Genomic DNA, 17,115 nt, shown 5'->3' on the forward strand with positions numbered 1-17,115 from the left:
GCATAATTGTGTGTCCAAAAAATATCCTGGAACTTTCTGATATCATCAAGTCAGCATGGATCATAATGTTTTAAACAATGTCTCCAGCACCACATTATGTCCAGTCAAAGAATTCTGATTGTTCTGCAGACAAAAGTGTGTTTTACCTGGTACTAGGCAGGTGTACCTAATAAAATGGTACAATGAATGTCTATATATATAAAATAGAATGTAATATAGAGTGATCCTTCTAAGTGTCAGATTTGTGCTTTTTCCTTAAATGTAAAATCTTATAAGAAACACCTTCCGGCTAGTCATTCATATAAAGAATTGAATTGCTTGGGTACTACAAAAGCCAACTTCTCATCTCCTGATGGACTCTCTACTATTTCTGAATTCTGGTTAATGGTGATTTTAACCCTTGCCCCAGTCTTGGTTACTAAGTCAGTGGTTTCTTCTTCTTCTTCTTTCGGCTGCTCCCGTTAGGGGTTGCCACAGCGGATCATCTTCTTCCATATTTTTCTATCCTTTGCATTTTGTTCTGTTACACCCATCACCTGCATGTCCTCTCTCACCACATCCATAAACCTTCTCTTAGGCCTTCCTCTTTTCCTCTTCCCTGGCAGCTCTATCCTTAGCATCCTTCTCCCAATATACCCAGCATCTCTCCTTTGCACGTCCAAACCAATGCAGTCTCACCTCTCTGACTTAGTCTCCCAACTGTCCAACTTGAGCTGACCCTCTAATGTACTCATTTCTAATCCTATCCATCCTCGTCACACCCAATGCAAATCTTAGCATCTTTAACTCTGCCACCTCCAGCTCTGTCTCCTGCTTTCTGGTCAGTGCCACCGTCTCCAACCCGTATAACATAGCTGGTCTCACTACTGTCCTGTAGACCTTCCCTTTCACTCTTATTGATACCCGTCTGTCACAAGTTACTCCTGACACTCTTCTCCACCATTCCACTCTCCCTGCACTCTCTTTTTCACTTCTCTTCCACAATCCCCATTACTCTGTACTGTTTATCCCAAGAATTTAAACTCATCCACCTTCGCCAACTCTACTCCCTGCATCCTCACCATTCCACTGACCTCCCTCTCATTTACACACATGTATTCTGTCTTGTTCCTACTGACCTTCATTCCTCTCCTCTCTAGAGCATATCTCCACCTCTCCAGGGTCTCCTCAACCTGCTCCCTACTATCGCTACAGATCACAATGTCATCAGCAAACATCATAGTCCACAGGGACTCCTGTCTAATCTCGTCTGTCAATCTGTCCATCACTAAGGTTCTTCTCCTTCTTCTTCTTCAGCCAACAATAGCTCAATTTCCGCCAGCAGCCTGTTGGCTAACAGTACTGGTGGCGGTTGTTGTTAACCCGGGGCTCGACCAATCCGGTGTGGAAATTTGTATTGTTGTCCGCATATTGATTTGGCAAAATTTTACACCAGATGCCCTTCCTGACGTAACCCTCCCCATTTATCCAGGCTTGGGACCGGCATGAAGAAACACACTGGTTTGTGCATCTCCTGTGGCTGGGTCAGTGGTTTCTAAGATTCCAAATATTAATAAAATATTAGAGATTGAGATTTTAGCTGCAGTACTCCAAAGCTGTAGAAGTTTCTGCCCATTTGTGTAAGAGATGCCCCACTGATTTCAGCTTTTTAATCTTCACTACAATGGCCAGTCATACCCAGTTTGAAGCTACTGCTTAGCTGTTCATATAGCAATCCTATTGCAAGCCTTACCATCATTATGAACTGTATCCATCCTCTGTTCTGCTTGTCTTCTCAATCTCCTAATATAAAGCAGTGTTTCTCAACCACTGGGTTGGGTCGCAAGCTGCCACCAATGGGTCGCGAGTTGCTATTATTTATATTGGTAATGGATCGCACTTAATTCCCCTCCACTCTGATGATCACGCTTGATTTACCAGGGCGGAACCTCCCCGTTGGTGGGTTGTAAAGACGCTTACATGGGAAAAAGTAGGTTGTGTCACCAAAAATGCAGAGAAACATTGCTTAATTGGATGGGGTGACTCCCACGGTGGACCCAAGGCCAGCTGCACCATTATCATATTTGTCTATAACACCTTTCACAGAGCACCTCTTGACCAGCTGCTTATGTGCACACAAAACAGTTAAGTAGTTATAGTGCGAGAACAGAAAAATATGGGCCAATCATCCCTACAATTAAACTCTCTTAATCTCCTTTCCCAGCCACTTAGAAAGAGTCACAGAGACATATTGTTAATGGTGTTGTCAGGCAGCTCCTGGCATGGAAAATCATTGGAAGACTTGTTTATAATATAAAAACAGTCAGGAACATGAACCTTGTTGTGTTGTACAGTAGAAAGCACTCTGAAAGTTCAACCCGCTCTACAGTTTACAGAGAAGCAAGCACAACAAATACTGTCAAGGCACTGGTGACACGGTGAAAGCTTAGCCGATTTTTACAGAAACACTGTCAATGCTATGAAAGCAAAAGAACTAATATGAAAATGTCAACAACGTGACAGCAGAGCCGATTGTGTGAAATTGTTTTTGACTTTCAGAATGTGGAACCAATAGGACCGTGAAAGTATTTTTTACACTTTCAATCTAGTGCCCAATATCTGAAAACTTGTTAAATGGACAGATCGTGTCCTGAAATCAACATACATCAAATTAAGCCATCCCCAAAACTGTGAATATGTTTCTGATATTGCGTTAACTGCTTGTATAAAAATCTGTTTTTGTGAAACTAAATTCAAATTGTACGTATTTGAACAAAGAAAAAAGCTCACAGATTGAGGCTCTCACTGGCTTTGATTTATCACAATGCTTCTTAGTAAAGGCTATTGTCCTCATTGCAAAGACTAGAAGTGTGGAACAGTTGGTAAAGAAGAGTGGATATGACATCCATAGTGGAGTCATTTAGAATGAAGAGCTGCCCTGCCAGGAGATTAGGCTGCAACAGAATATATCCTTTTCTACTCCAGTTTAGTTGTTCAGACTGATGGGTTTTCTCAAAGTGCTCCCGTTTTCTCATGAGCACCAAGATATGTGTGTGTGTCAGCTATTCACTGGCCAAGAAAGAATGGGTTTGCACCTGTGTACACCAAGTCATAGTCTGGCCTTTAGTCCAGGAGTGTTTCCTGCAGAAGGCCTAAAAGAAAAAGTATGGTTTCAGAAAATGGCTCAATGGGCATTCTGGGACTTCTTTGTTGGATTTTTCCCATCTGTTTTTTGTGAGCTACAGCTTTGTGTTTTGCATGGACATTTTGCTGCAGATTTATTATGCAGCTGCTCAAATCAAGGACCAAAAGGCAAGACTCAGGTATTCATTATGAAAACTGATTTAGCAGGTCCTCACTGGAATATTTTTTTGCATTCTTTGTATAGATTCAGGCCCAAGATGCCAAATATATAAATATTGAACAGTTTTCTAATGCGTTCATTATATTTATGGCATTAGAAATCAGCTAGTTGCTTTGACTCTCAGATCAGGTGTCACACAAGCTCATCTGCAGAAGGTTTATGAATTCACGAAGGGATGAAAATAATCAATTCAAGACATCTATGATGAGTGAGTCAAAAATCATTAATTAAGGTAAAGTTTATAGTCAGATGTCGAGTATTGTCATTACTTCGTCACAGAGGGCTTTTTATTCTTGCCAGCAGGCCTTTGGGCTCTTCTGAATGTAGATTGAAATTAAACTTGAAAGCATTTTCATCTACTCTGTGGTTTAAGAAAAGGTCCTTTATCTGATCGCTGACGGCCAGAGTTCCTTTTTTTGTTGTGGAACAATTAGAAAACTTAATAGCCTGGCGGCTTTAAATTGAGAATTTTTCAATTTGCATTGGGACAAAGGCTGAACGTGATAGCTTTAAAAATTCACGGGCAGTGGCAGTTTTAAGGGACTCCTTTGCAGTGTGCATGAGACTGTCTGTTGCCCCCTGGTGGCAAGTTTTACTTTGATTGCCTTTTCCTCGACTTGACACTTACATGAAAGAAACCGTACCTTAGGTTCCTTGTTTGTGGATATGACTAAATTTCAAGTCAACCATCTTCAGTTGTTTTACCAACTTCAGGGTTAGATGTTTTTTTTAAATGCACAGGTCAAGAATCCTATTAAACACTTCCATAGTTTTTTTTTTTTTTGCTTTTCCAAAAAACTGTTAATGAAATACGTGTTGGTGTTACTGACAGGCATCATTTATGGTTTAATACGAACTTCTTAATATATAGTTTCTTAATAAATGTTATATTAATAAGAGGGAAATATTGAATAGACCAGTAATGGCGGACTGCACGATAACGTGCAGTGAATACACTTGACTTGAGGATTCCTAGTTTTCTTACTCTTTCTCTGTACGTTTAGCATTCGTTTGCTCAGAGGTTGATCTGCTTGCTGCATCCTGAGCAGCTCTTCTTTTCTCCACCCTAGCGGCCTGCTTCTTCTCTTCTTCCGTCAGCATCTTTTCTTGTTAAAACTGATTAAGTCAGTGTTTGTGTTGCAATTACTTAGTATGTTTTCTTTAATTTTTCACTTAAGATGTCACTTAAGTCTTCAATCTGCCTCAAGAATGATTTAAGATATGAAGAGGTAGGTGAAGTGACGGCGAAGGTGTTAGGGATGAGAACGGCGCCCATACACATGCACCGCCCTGCTGCCAGCTGCCAAGAGTAGATTCTACAATAAAATAAAATAAAAATAAAAGAGTAATAAAAATTATCACCCCAAAAGCTGACAGTAGAGGTCACATAGTATATGTGTACCAAATTCCAGGTCAATAGTTCAAACAGTTTGCAAGCTACAGGTGATTTAAAATCCTGGACAGACAAACGAACGGCCACGGTAGTGTATTATATAAAAAGATAATAGAATTGCTTCTATGTACTTGTGGATAAAAAGATGTTTTTGCTACATTTCTTATTTTTCCTAATAATTCTTAAAGGTCCATAAAGTTTCTCCTGCTTGTGTATGCTCCAAAAATGTCAGCCTTGTGCTTTGTGATGACTAGGGCTACCATGAAGGTGAATTGTGCAACAGCTCAGGCACTTTCATGACAGCCTGACCCATTGTTACTCACTGATTTCTAAATCAGGGTGTAAGTAGCATTAGCTAAAAGTGTGTTTCTTTTTGTAGTAACATAAGATTTGCTGTTTATCAAATAATGTTCCACTTCACCATCTAGTGCTGAGGTCGCTATCCACTTTACAGAATGTCTCCTTACCCCAACAGTTCTTATTAGCCACTTTGAGTATGTGATAAAATGCTGGATGACTGATGTGTTTTAACTGGTTACTGGGTGTGGGGAATAAGTAAGCAAAGCCCAGGAAAGGATGCTTTCTCCAAGCATATGGAGGTCTCGCACACTGGCCTCTTTGGTCTCCATTAAAACAAGTTCATATTGAAAACATATATCTGAAAAAGATATTGTGAGTTATTTTTATCTGTACTGTGTTCTGGACAGTTTCTTTTTCAAGACATAGACAGGGATGGCCTAACTGTATTCTGAATTGCTACTGACATCTTTCAAATGTGTATGGTTATCATCTTTTGGCTAATGTATACAGCTTTGCTGGACAGTCAAAGACATAGAGGATGCCTGTATTTGAACAGACTTCATATAGTGCCTTAATGAGTTAACACATAAGAACATGAGAATATAAGACCTTTGGTGACAGGAGACTGTTTAGTCCGTCAAGATTGCCTGTTTAGCTAACAGTTAAGTTGTCAAAATATCTCATTCAGGTTTTTTAAAGTTTGTCAAGGTTTCCTCTTCAACTATATAACTACATAATTTGTTCTAGACTCCTACAACTAAGTGTGGAAAGAAGTACTTCCTGGATTCAATTTTAAATGCACTTCCCCTTAATTTCCACTACTGATCTGGAAAATATGATTTGTTGTTTAATCAAAATAATTCTGCTCCATTAATTTAACCAATGCTTTTGAGAAGTTGAGGACCTGGATTTGTATGAGCCATACATCTACAGTATGCATTATTTATTTAAACCTTGGAGCAGACAGAATACATTCATTGTTCATGGTTACACTAATGAAGAATTGAACATACGTGTGTGCATGTGGTTTACAGTCTGCATCCTTAAGCACTAGGCACTGTCTAGACATGAAGCAACAGAGGTCTTGATAAAAATCGTGGAAGCACAAACAGGAGGGCTCACTTTGAACAGACAGGAAGTGTGACCCTAGTCACTTATATGTTGTTTAAGTGTTTTGGTTTAGTCCCCATTACTATGTGACGCCAGTCCTGATGAAGTCACTTCTCCTGCCATTGCTCACATTGTAGAACTTTTGTAATGAATTTCTGTTGCTCCATAGGATAATGTTTACATATACATAATGAGATAATGGGATATCAGAAAAATCCGGAGATCTCAAGGTAATGTCCATGTTTGATCAGTAGCAATAGCAGTTGCATACTCATGCATGCATATGGAGCACAGCGGAGTTCTTATTGGACTCTCTGGTGCCAAATTCTTGATCATGGTGCTGCAGAACAGCAACGTGCTACATGTTCGTCAGAGATCCAGATTAAAATTTCATGGTCCTCTATACATGTGGCAATAAAGTTGAATATGTCTACACAAAAACTTGTTTCATGTAGTAGAAAGCTGTCTGATAATCTTTAAAATGCTGTTTAAAATCAGACTTGGAAGAGAAACATCCCTGGTTTTTATGTCTCTGTATCACCTTTGGTCATTTAGTGGCAGAAGGGTGCCAAAACTGAGCCATGTGATGTGTGATTTGTGAAGTTGACATAAAAGGTATTTATAGACTTGTACTTAAGCACATTTGAGACCCATTAGCATATTCTAAGCGAATGCCCGTCTTCTCTTGCAGGCAGGAATTGAAGATATTCACATTCGAAAAACCAATTAATGGTACGCAGTGGGGTCAGGCGTTGAGCAGGGGTCTGTAGTATCTGTGCACAACTTCAAATATCACAAAGTCAAGGGGGATTTTTCAAATCACACTTGTAATTTTTAATTCCTTCTGCACTGTTGACCTATTCTTAAGCACTCCCACTGCCAAGCCTTTCTTGCCGAGGGGTGAAGTACGCTGTGTGCGTAGCACAGAGAAGGTGACTGACAGGAACTCAGAATGTTTATTGAAGCCTCTGTGGCTTGTCAGACTTTTTCAGGGAGCCTTTTACACATCCAGCACCTTGGTATCTTGGTAAACGCTACTGGTCTTTTCAGAATTAAAACCATTAGGCATTTAAACAGCTTCTTATCCTTGGAGATATGTCTTTTCAGCATTGGTATTTTCTCTGCCTGCACCTCCATGTCCATCAGGTATAATAATTTTACAATGATTTATTTGTTCCTAAATCCCACAGATACGCACACTAGGTTCTTCGTTTTTTTTTTAATTTTGTAAAACCACTTATTCATGGTCATATAGGGCTGGTATCTCAAGCACTAAGGTTAAATACAAGAAAGAGGTGAACTCCAAACAGATAATGCCCAGAGTCTGAACCCAGCAGTATCGACCATGGTGCCAGGGACCAACTACCTAAACTGGTCATATTAAGTTGGATGAGGTGCAGTATGATGGTACCATGGTTTATATTGCTACCTCACAGCTCCAGAGCCAGAGTGTCATTCCGTGCTTAATAACAAACTTCCCCTATTGAATGAGCTTTTCTCATTTTGCCAGAGCTATGTCTTTGAGTGTGCTCTTCATTTGCCTTGTTTGCCAGTTCTGGTCCAGCCTGGATGGTGCCATGTAGGCATACTTGACAAAGTGTGCTGCAGCACCTTTGACACCTTGCCAGAGAAGATCAATTTAGAGAATGGATGGGTAGAATGTCTGGAGTTGTTTTTATAGTACACAGTGTAATTACCAACCCTCTATTGTCCATAGTACGCCTGTTTATTTGACTCTTCTGTATGCTGTCTTAGGTCCTGTCTGTTAAAATTAATGTTCGGTATGTTAAGTTCACCAAATGGTTTATCATAAGAAAAGTTAAAATTGTTTATATGTTGAGATTACTTTTCTAGAAGACCTAATCCACCTCAAGCTAAGCATGTTATGGCCGGCCAGTACATGGAATTGATACCATCCTGGAAAAGCTTGGGTTGCTGCTGAAAGAAATGTTGGTGAGGCCAGCAGGGAGCTCTTACCTTGTGGTCTGAATGTGAATCCCAATGTCCCAGTGCAGTGATGGGGGCACTGTGCTGTTAAAATGGCACTGTCCTTCAGATGAGACGTAAAACTAAGGTCCTGACTCTCTCTGGTCATAAAAGATCCCTGGCATCCTTCCTAAAGAGCAGAGTGTATCCCGATGTCCAGGTTAAATTGCCCACCCTATGGCCTAGTCATTCTGGCCCCCCTGATTATCCCTGTCTCTAACTGGCTATTTCTCTCATGACTTCACCACCTAAAGCTCATGTGTGGTGAGTGTATTGGCACAAAAATGGCTGCCATTGTATCAGCCAGGTGAATACCAGGAGTGATAAAAGTGCTATATAAATGAGAAGAATTATTATTATCTCTTTTCAGCTCTTTCAACTTGACAAAGAGTGCTATACAAAAATGAGTTGATTTGAATAGTGATTTAGACCACCAGAACAATAAAAGCACATGTAAGAAATATTTGTGTCTCATGTGTACAGACTAGATGTAAGGGTTGTGCAGCAACTTGTTATTCGTAAATCCACTTAACCTACCACCCAAAAGCCAATTTAAAGATTCACTGACTGAAATAAACACTCCAAGTCATCACTTGACTAGACTTTGGTCAAGAATTTCAGTGTGCAGTATTTGAAATGGTTTTTAGGGAGTGCTTATGAATTTATTTAAATGCTACGTTTGTCCCTTTTATAACAAAAAGAGTGCTGATGTCTTTTTCTAGTCCAGTTTTTTCCTTCTACAGCACACTTTCTATAATTAACCATTGACAAATATACAGAAGATTCTCAAACGTGCTTAACCAATTTCAGGGTTGTGTGGGGCAGGACCTTATCCTTTAAACATCAGGCACAATACGGTTGCAGGGCACACTCAAGACAAACACTCCCATAGTCTCATTCACATTGGCAAATATAATAAGTTATATAATGTACAAAACATCTGGCATATGTTAATGACCAAGAGCATGCTAACAGGTTAAAAAAAATGCTTTATATGGAATTTGCCAGTATTCTCATGTAAATTATATATAGTATAGACTTATAATACTTATATATTGTCTAATATGTTGTTTAAATATATATTTATATATTGTCTGTTGGGTGCCTTAAATACAGAACACTCATGGTCACCTGTTAATCCATTTTTCTAAACCTAATACTGATTGAAGTTGCAGAGTATTGTAGGAACCAACTCTGGAAGAAACATACAGTAAGTCTATCACAGGGCACACTATGATGGACTCATTTACAGTTGGCAGTGTTATGCATTATCTTGTATACTGGTTGTGTAGAATATTATAAGTTTTAAATAGATTTTGTACTTGTTTATTAGCTACTAAATTCATAATACTGCACCTGTGACCCTTAATTGGATAAAATGTACTGGAAAACACATTGCTAGCCTTACTGTCCTCTTATGATTGCATCTCATTGTGCACTAAGCTGTGTTCTGTTTCTCTTGTTCGCTCATCTATCCATTCATCTTCTGAGTCCTGGCATTCCAATGTGCTGTCTTATATTTTTTGAAAGCAGTTGTCTCAGTTGTTCAATTAACTTTATGTACTGTGAATAATTTGTCATTGAAATTTTAATTTAAGTCTCAACAACTCATTCTGCCACTTAATGATTTTCATACACCAACCTAACTCCACACCTACATTGCAGTGAGTAAAGGGAAGGTTCATAATTTATGGTCGATTAGATCCATGTCCAGTCTTGTTAGTAATATTAAGGAAGGTTTTGAGGAGATTGGTTCCATATTTGAGTAGTACATCCTGTACATTTTTGCAGCCATGATTTTGCATTGTAGCTCATACACACATTTCAGATTTCAGTTCATTTCAACTCAGACTCACAAACTGGATTCCTAAACCACAAACAAATGCATTTCACAAGGTCATTTAAAAATTCCTGTGTAGGCGGCAACTGTCACAGTGTTTCAGAGATGAAAATGGCTTGGATACAAGCAAAAAAGATTTAGACTATATTCCTAAAAGTAAAGGGAAGTCTGCATTGACATGGTGATCTTGTTCTGTAAGGGAAGGGGGTATCAAATGGAAGTCGTTTCATTCAAAGCAGAGAATGATAATTGTCTTTAGTAATAATATACACAAGGCAGCACAGTAGTGTAACCCTTCCATTCTGGTTTGTTTAATGGCTCGGCTGCTCCACATGTGGAGTTTAGATGTTCTACTAGTGCTGGTAGATCTTGCTCAGATACATCTACTGTACTTAGGTTACAGTATTTGGTGACTGTATAATGGACTCAAGCTAGAGGGTAGCCAAACTTTGAAATGATTTATTTACAAATATTAGAAAAGAGCCCACAGTCTGTGCCTTTACAGAGTGACGATTCATTATGTTAGCATGGCATATTCTATTTGAGCTTCTGCTGAGGTGCTTGATTTATTCGTTTCTCACATTGATTTATTACTTTTTAATCAATTTCACTATTGGTTTTGGTTGGCAGTCACAAACTCTTTCCTGTTTTTAATTTGCATCATGGAATCCTTGGTGGCATTTGGTCATCCTTGGAGAGAAAGAATCCCTCACAAATAATGGATCTGTTTTCATACCTGAAATTTGTGATATTTACCGTTAGAGTCATCTATTTCAGGACACATCTGATGGTACAAAAAATACATTCTACATAATTATATTTCTTTGTATACTTTGATTAATATTTCTCTCTTTGGGCTTCAGCATTAGGTGTTTTGTTTATGTTTCATTAGTTTCAGTCCGCTTTATATGAATAAGTAATTACTATAGAGCTGGCTGGGCTCTTAGATGTGTTTAATGAGAATAAACTGAATAATTATTCACATTTTATTATTATAATAATTTTATATTGGCATTAGTATTAATATACTTATTTGGTGTCCTTTGCTTTTTTTATAATTATGTGGTGTGATATTTAGAAAAAATGACTCAGTCTAGATTACTTTACGACTCAGAATGTAAACCTTGACCATTGATGAGATCTTGTGCACTTTGAGCATTTTTTGGACAGCTAGGGAGCAAATATCACTTACTGCTTAATCACTGCTTGATCCTACCAGCTGTGCCTGCTCGCCTTTGTGTTTCCAGACCCACTGTTCTTAATCTCCAGATCCCTGAATATTTTCAGCCCTGTTCACGATGTTTGTTTAATCTAAGGCAGTGATATCAGTTGAGAGGTGGATTCCTTCTTTGTTGTGGAGCATCACTGTGCTGGAGTCAACAAGTGGTGTGGCGTATCAACCAGCTTTTTTTCTTCAGGCGATGGACCAGGTCATGCCTTAGCAACACTGGCTGCACGGTGAGACCAATCCTATGTTGTACTAGAGTCCATCACAGAGAAGTAATAAGAAAAGTAACAGTTTTATAAGAGGCCTGTTTAGTCATTATTTTATCTGGTGGTGTAGCATAGTGTCTATCATTTTCAACTGTAAACCACCAGGTTGGCAGTCCAGTCTTCTCCTACCTGTGCTCATATTTGTGATTTATAAGTTTCTGTGGACAAAATAATCCATCCATGAAAAAGCTTGATTAATTCAGTTTGGGGTCAACAGGGAAGTGCTAATACTGACAGATGACAGGTAGGAATCAACCCTGAATGAGGCACCAGTCCGTCACACACTTACTTCAACTGCTGCCCTCACTCACATAGGGCCAATTTAAAGTCATTAATTAACTTTAAAAAAATTATATTTCTGGGATGTGTTAAGGAAAACTGGAGTAGAGAGAGAAAACCCATGCAGACACGGCCTTAAAATTTTGAGGCAGTAAGGTAAAGCGTTGCACCACCGTGCCCCCCAGTAAAGTCTTCCTTTACATTTTATGGTGCACACTCACAGATGTATTCGCCCTCTTCTGACATCATAGACTGCCTTGGGTAAAGGTATCAACCAAATAGACAATAATAATTATATAAAAGCAGTATTATCAATCTTGTGAGACACATTTTTAGTTGCAGTGTGAAAATGAAAGCTTCAGAATGTGTACAAAACAGGCTGGGTTTCAGCTAACCAAATAATCATCCTGGATTTTTATCTGAGATATTTCCAGAGGTCAGTTTATTTTTTAGACATGATTATTCTGGAAAAGAAATGTAATTAAGGGCTACAGAGTATTGACAGTGTTTAAAACTACTTTCATGAAACTCCAGGATCGTTAATTCTGTTGCTGATCCAAAAATTCAATGGTGTTTACCACACTTAGTTCAGAAAACAAATATAACATGTGTTAGTATACTGGATAGAATTGATGTCTTTGAGCTGTCTATGCAATGTTTTCATATTTTTTTAACATGAAAACAATGTGCATATTAAGTAAACTTGTAAGTCAAAAATTAGATGTTTGTGGGTGCCTGAATGTTCCCAATGGTGGGCTGCTTTCCTGTTTTTTCACTTTGCCCCTGATCCTGTGAAAAAAGGGCTTTATCACCATACATCCCTGTAATTAAAAAGTGGTTCAGAAAATGGACACATAGCCTTTGTGTTCTGAAACAAAATTATTGGGAAACAAGTGAGAAAATGGATGCAAAAGGCTCATTCAGAGGTTTATGATCAAGATATTACTGCTTGTCACTAACTCATGAGTAGCATTTAAATGAGTTGGCTATGTTTATCACTTTGAAGTGAGATTTTTAGTGGTTTGGAAGCATCATATAGTTTTATTGAGTTGAAGACACAAACATGAAGTCAAACATATGGTGTAGATGGCAGAATGTATCTGATGCCAGTGAATTAGAATCATGTATTTTCATGATTCCAGAAGAATGTCTCTCTTTTTTCTCTTGTGTTGACATTCTTGCAAGATGTTTTCCTCGTCATATGTTTTCATAACTTGCCTTTCTTAACTACAGCCTGTGAAAAGGTGGAACCATCTCTGGCAGGGATTCTGGTACCTGCATTGTCATTGCATTTAAATAACGTCATAGTGAAATAAAGTAAATAATTCTCACTAGTTAAAGGTGTACATTTCCTCACTCTTGTCTTTAGGAGAATTCTGTTAGTACCTAAACAAATAATTTATATCACACCTTTGTAGGATAAGCTGCTGTCTGGTTATTATCTTTATATATTTTTTGTCACTTGAAACACAAGTGACTTGGCCTTCTGAATGTTAGATGCTAGGCGGCCACACATCCTGGTGACAATGTGCCCAACTGCAACAAGACCAAAAGTGCAGTTCAGCAGGCAGGACCTCTTTGCTTCTTCCCATTATCATATTGTCATTGTTTAATATATTTATAATGTTGATAAGGTTGAAGAAAAAAGTGATGTGTTTATGTTTGTGGAAAAATCAATGTTTAATTCAGCCAGAAGATTGTAGAAAAGAAAAAAAAATTGTGTATACAGTAGTTGGCCAATTAAACTTCAGGGGCAATTGACTGATAAATAATGTAAAGAAATAATAAAGATAAGCTGTTTCTTTTTTTTTGCTATAACCTGCTAATCCAGCACATGGTCAGTCTCCTGTTTTCCTGTGAATTATGTTGTGTGCCTATATTTTAAAAGGTGGGCTCAAGAAAAGCTGGGACAGGTCTGCTGACTTCAGAGTAAATTTTATAAACTTATTGCAGCCAAATAAAATAAATAAATAAATGAGACTACAATAATGAAAGCAAAATTGCTGACTTCCCGAAAGTCTCTTCATGCAGTACAATGCATTAAGGGGAAACCACCCTCTGGTTTTAAGCAACATATACAGGAACAAGCAGGGTAGCAGCACTGTGCTGTCTGTGTCGGCTTGGTATTTAAGGGTTAGACAAACATCATTCAGTCAGTTGATTTTTTTGTTACATACTGTCTGTCAAAACATTTGGCAAAGTGATTGAGGCTGCTTAAACATGCAGCCTGAACTACTACCAAAGACATTGCAGTCAAAAAGAAAGCAGGAGAGAAAAATGTTCAGAGGTCTGAAGATCTATCTTGACATTCTTTATAGTTATTTTTATCCATAAATCAATCTTTATTTTATTTAGCTCCATTAACGACATGCAACATCACAAGGCTTTTTCTAGTGAAAATATAGTGTAACTCTTGTTGTCAATATGCTAAGTGAGCGACACAATAAAAATCAGTATATTTCTGTGAAAAAGAAACCATGAATGTTAGACGTACTCATGAAACAAAATGCACAGTGCCGTCAGAAGGTATTCAGACCCCTTCTGTTTTTTCACATTTTGTTATGTTACAACCTTGTGCTCAAATCATTTAAATTAAGTTCTTCCCTTACCAAGCAGACCCTTAGCTATGACACTTGAAATCTGGCTCAGGTGCATCCCATTCTGTTGATCATCACTGAGATGTTTCTACTCCTTGTTTGGAGCCCACCTGTAGTCCCTTGAAAGGCATGGACCTCTCTATAGAAGGTCCCACAGCTAAGCAAAAAACAAGCCATTAGGTCAAAGGATTTGCCTGCATAACTAGAGAGATAGGATTGTGTCTAAGCACAGGTCTGTTCAAGGCTACAAAAAAATTTCTGCAGCATTGAAGGTTCCTAAGAGAACCGTGACATCCATAATTCAAACCAGATATCACTCATCACTTGTGCATTCCAATGGTGAAGCATGATAGTGACAGCATAATGATGTTGGGTTGTTTTTCAGTGGCAGGGACTGGAGACTACTCAGGCTTGAGGGAAAGCTGAACAGTGCAAAGTACAGAGATATCCTTAAAGAAAACCGGCTCCAGAGAGCTTTGGACCTTAGACCAGGCCAAAGGTTCACCTTCCAAAAGGACAATGACCCTTAGCACAGAGCAACACAGGAGTGGTGTAGGGTCAACTCTGCAGATGTTCTTGGGTAGTGCAGCCAGAGCCCAGACTTGAACCCAATCAAACATCTCTGGAGAGAAATGAAAGTGGCTGTCTACAAACAGTCTCCATCCAACCTGACAGAGCTTGAGAGCATTTACAAAGAAGAATGGCAGAAAATTCCCAAACTTGTCTTGTGCTTGACCTGAGTAAAGGGTATAAATACTTGTGTTAATGGAGTATTTCAGATTTTTATTTTTAATAAATTTGAATACTTTTCTAAAATACTATTTTTGCTTTGTCATTCTTGGGCATTGAGGGTTTCTTGATGAGGGGAAAAATAAATTTAAATGATCTTAATTCTAGGCTGCAATGTAACAAAATGTGAAAAGGTGGAAGGGTCTGAGTACTTTCTGAAGGCACAGTATATGTTTACCTGGTAATATCAGTATTTACTAATCATTTTTGAGACCAAATCTTTATAAACCCCAATGATGAAGAGCATTGAACAAAGAGAAACTAGAACACCTTTTTACAATTAGTAAGAACAAAACCAACCCTGTTTAATTTACAATTAAAAATATTCTTTACAATTTACATAAAAAGCTTTCGTACCCTCCTTAGTGTTATACTTTTTTGTGAAAAAAAGCATTGCCTTTTTTGGCTTGAAAAAATGATATATTTATTAAATCTCATCTTTCTACTGCATGCAAAACACTAAAAGTCAGATATGCAGAAAGTATAATAATGATACAAACCATAATAATAATGAATGCTGTCAAAATGTGTCGTTTCACCATAAAGCACAGTGAAATACACAAACCAGTGTCACAGTCAGAACAATAGTAGCGTGAATCCTTGCAGATTTTCTTTCCAGACTAATCAGCTTTTGAACAGTACATTGCACAAGTGTGAGTGGCACAAGCGTTGCTTTCGGATTGATCAGAATCACTTTTGATTTCACTGTTTCAATTCCACGGCTTGAAGACAGATGCACTTCGTCATCACTGCTCGTATCACTCAAGAGCATGCAACACCTGGGCTGCTGAAAATGTTTCTTACGAGATGCCATTATGAGGCTATGGGAAGATGTGTCTGTACTGTTCCCTGGGTAATACTCAGGCCTGTCGCTTACACAGGACACCCCTACATTGTTTGTTGCACAGTACAACGCTCGGCACTAATGCTGTTGCCACTTTTACAGCCCGAGCAACTCTTGGGACTAACGCTAAGGAGGTTAATATAATTGTTCATAAATAACAGTATTTATGTAAATTAGTGAAATTTCTGATACTGAATAGAGGAGGTTAATTGTTTATAACTACTAGAAGGGTGAGTAACAGCACAGCAAATTCAGGAACTTTTTCTAGAAAATGTGCTCAGTGTCAGAAAACGGAATTGCCATTTTCATACTGCTAACACTTATTTTGTGTTTAGCTCACTTCATCTTTTAACTTTTTTGACTGTTCCATTTAGAAGGCCTCACCCCCCATCTTTTGTGTTCCCCACTTCCTAATTGTTTTTATTTCCAGGTCATGCCATGTCCATGTAAGTTGTAGAACACACAATTAGAAACACTATTGTAAAGAAACTGACATTGTAAAATCATGAGAACCTTTACATTCTGTATAATGCAGTATTAAATATCCACCAAATGTAAACGTGAGGAGGAATGACTAATGCTAATGATCTGTGATTGTTTGTCAGCAATATCAAGGAGCTTTTTCCGGCTGCATATTGAGGTCAGGCAGGCCACAGATTGAGAAATCCGGCCATAACAAAATCTAGTTACGATGCTGGACAACACTATGTAGCACTATCATTATGAGAATGCGCACCATCCAGGAAATATTGACTGCTTTGCCAGGCAAATGTAACAGCCATTTTATGAGTATGGATTTGTTTACTTTAAAACTATATTTTATGTTGCTATGACTTCTTCTATTTGGATTTTGGGATTTTACACTACTACTTTTTAAATTAATACTATAGTTTTTATATCAGTGTTGCTGCTCCAGCTGAGGTCTAATATGATAGCTGGATTTAGTGTGAGTCATGCCTAACTGCATTAGAAGTGCAAAACACATTTTGAGAATACAAGTAGCATTCTGTGATGGGCAGGTTTAAATGACATTCAGCAGGATTGAAGGCAGTTTCATAGAGGCCTCATAACACGGCGTGTGACTATAGTAGTAATAAAGATTTATAGTTGATTTCTTTTTTTTTATCAACCGTGGCTCAG

This window comes from Erpetoichthys calabaricus, chromosome 18 (assembly GCF_900747795.2).
Source record: "Erpetoichthys calabaricus chromosome 18, fErpCal1.3, whole genome shotgun sequence".
In the NCBI taxonomy this organism is placed as follows: Eukaryota; Metazoa; Chordata; class Cladistia; order Polypteriformes; family Polypteridae; genus Erpetoichthys; species Erpetoichthys calabaricus.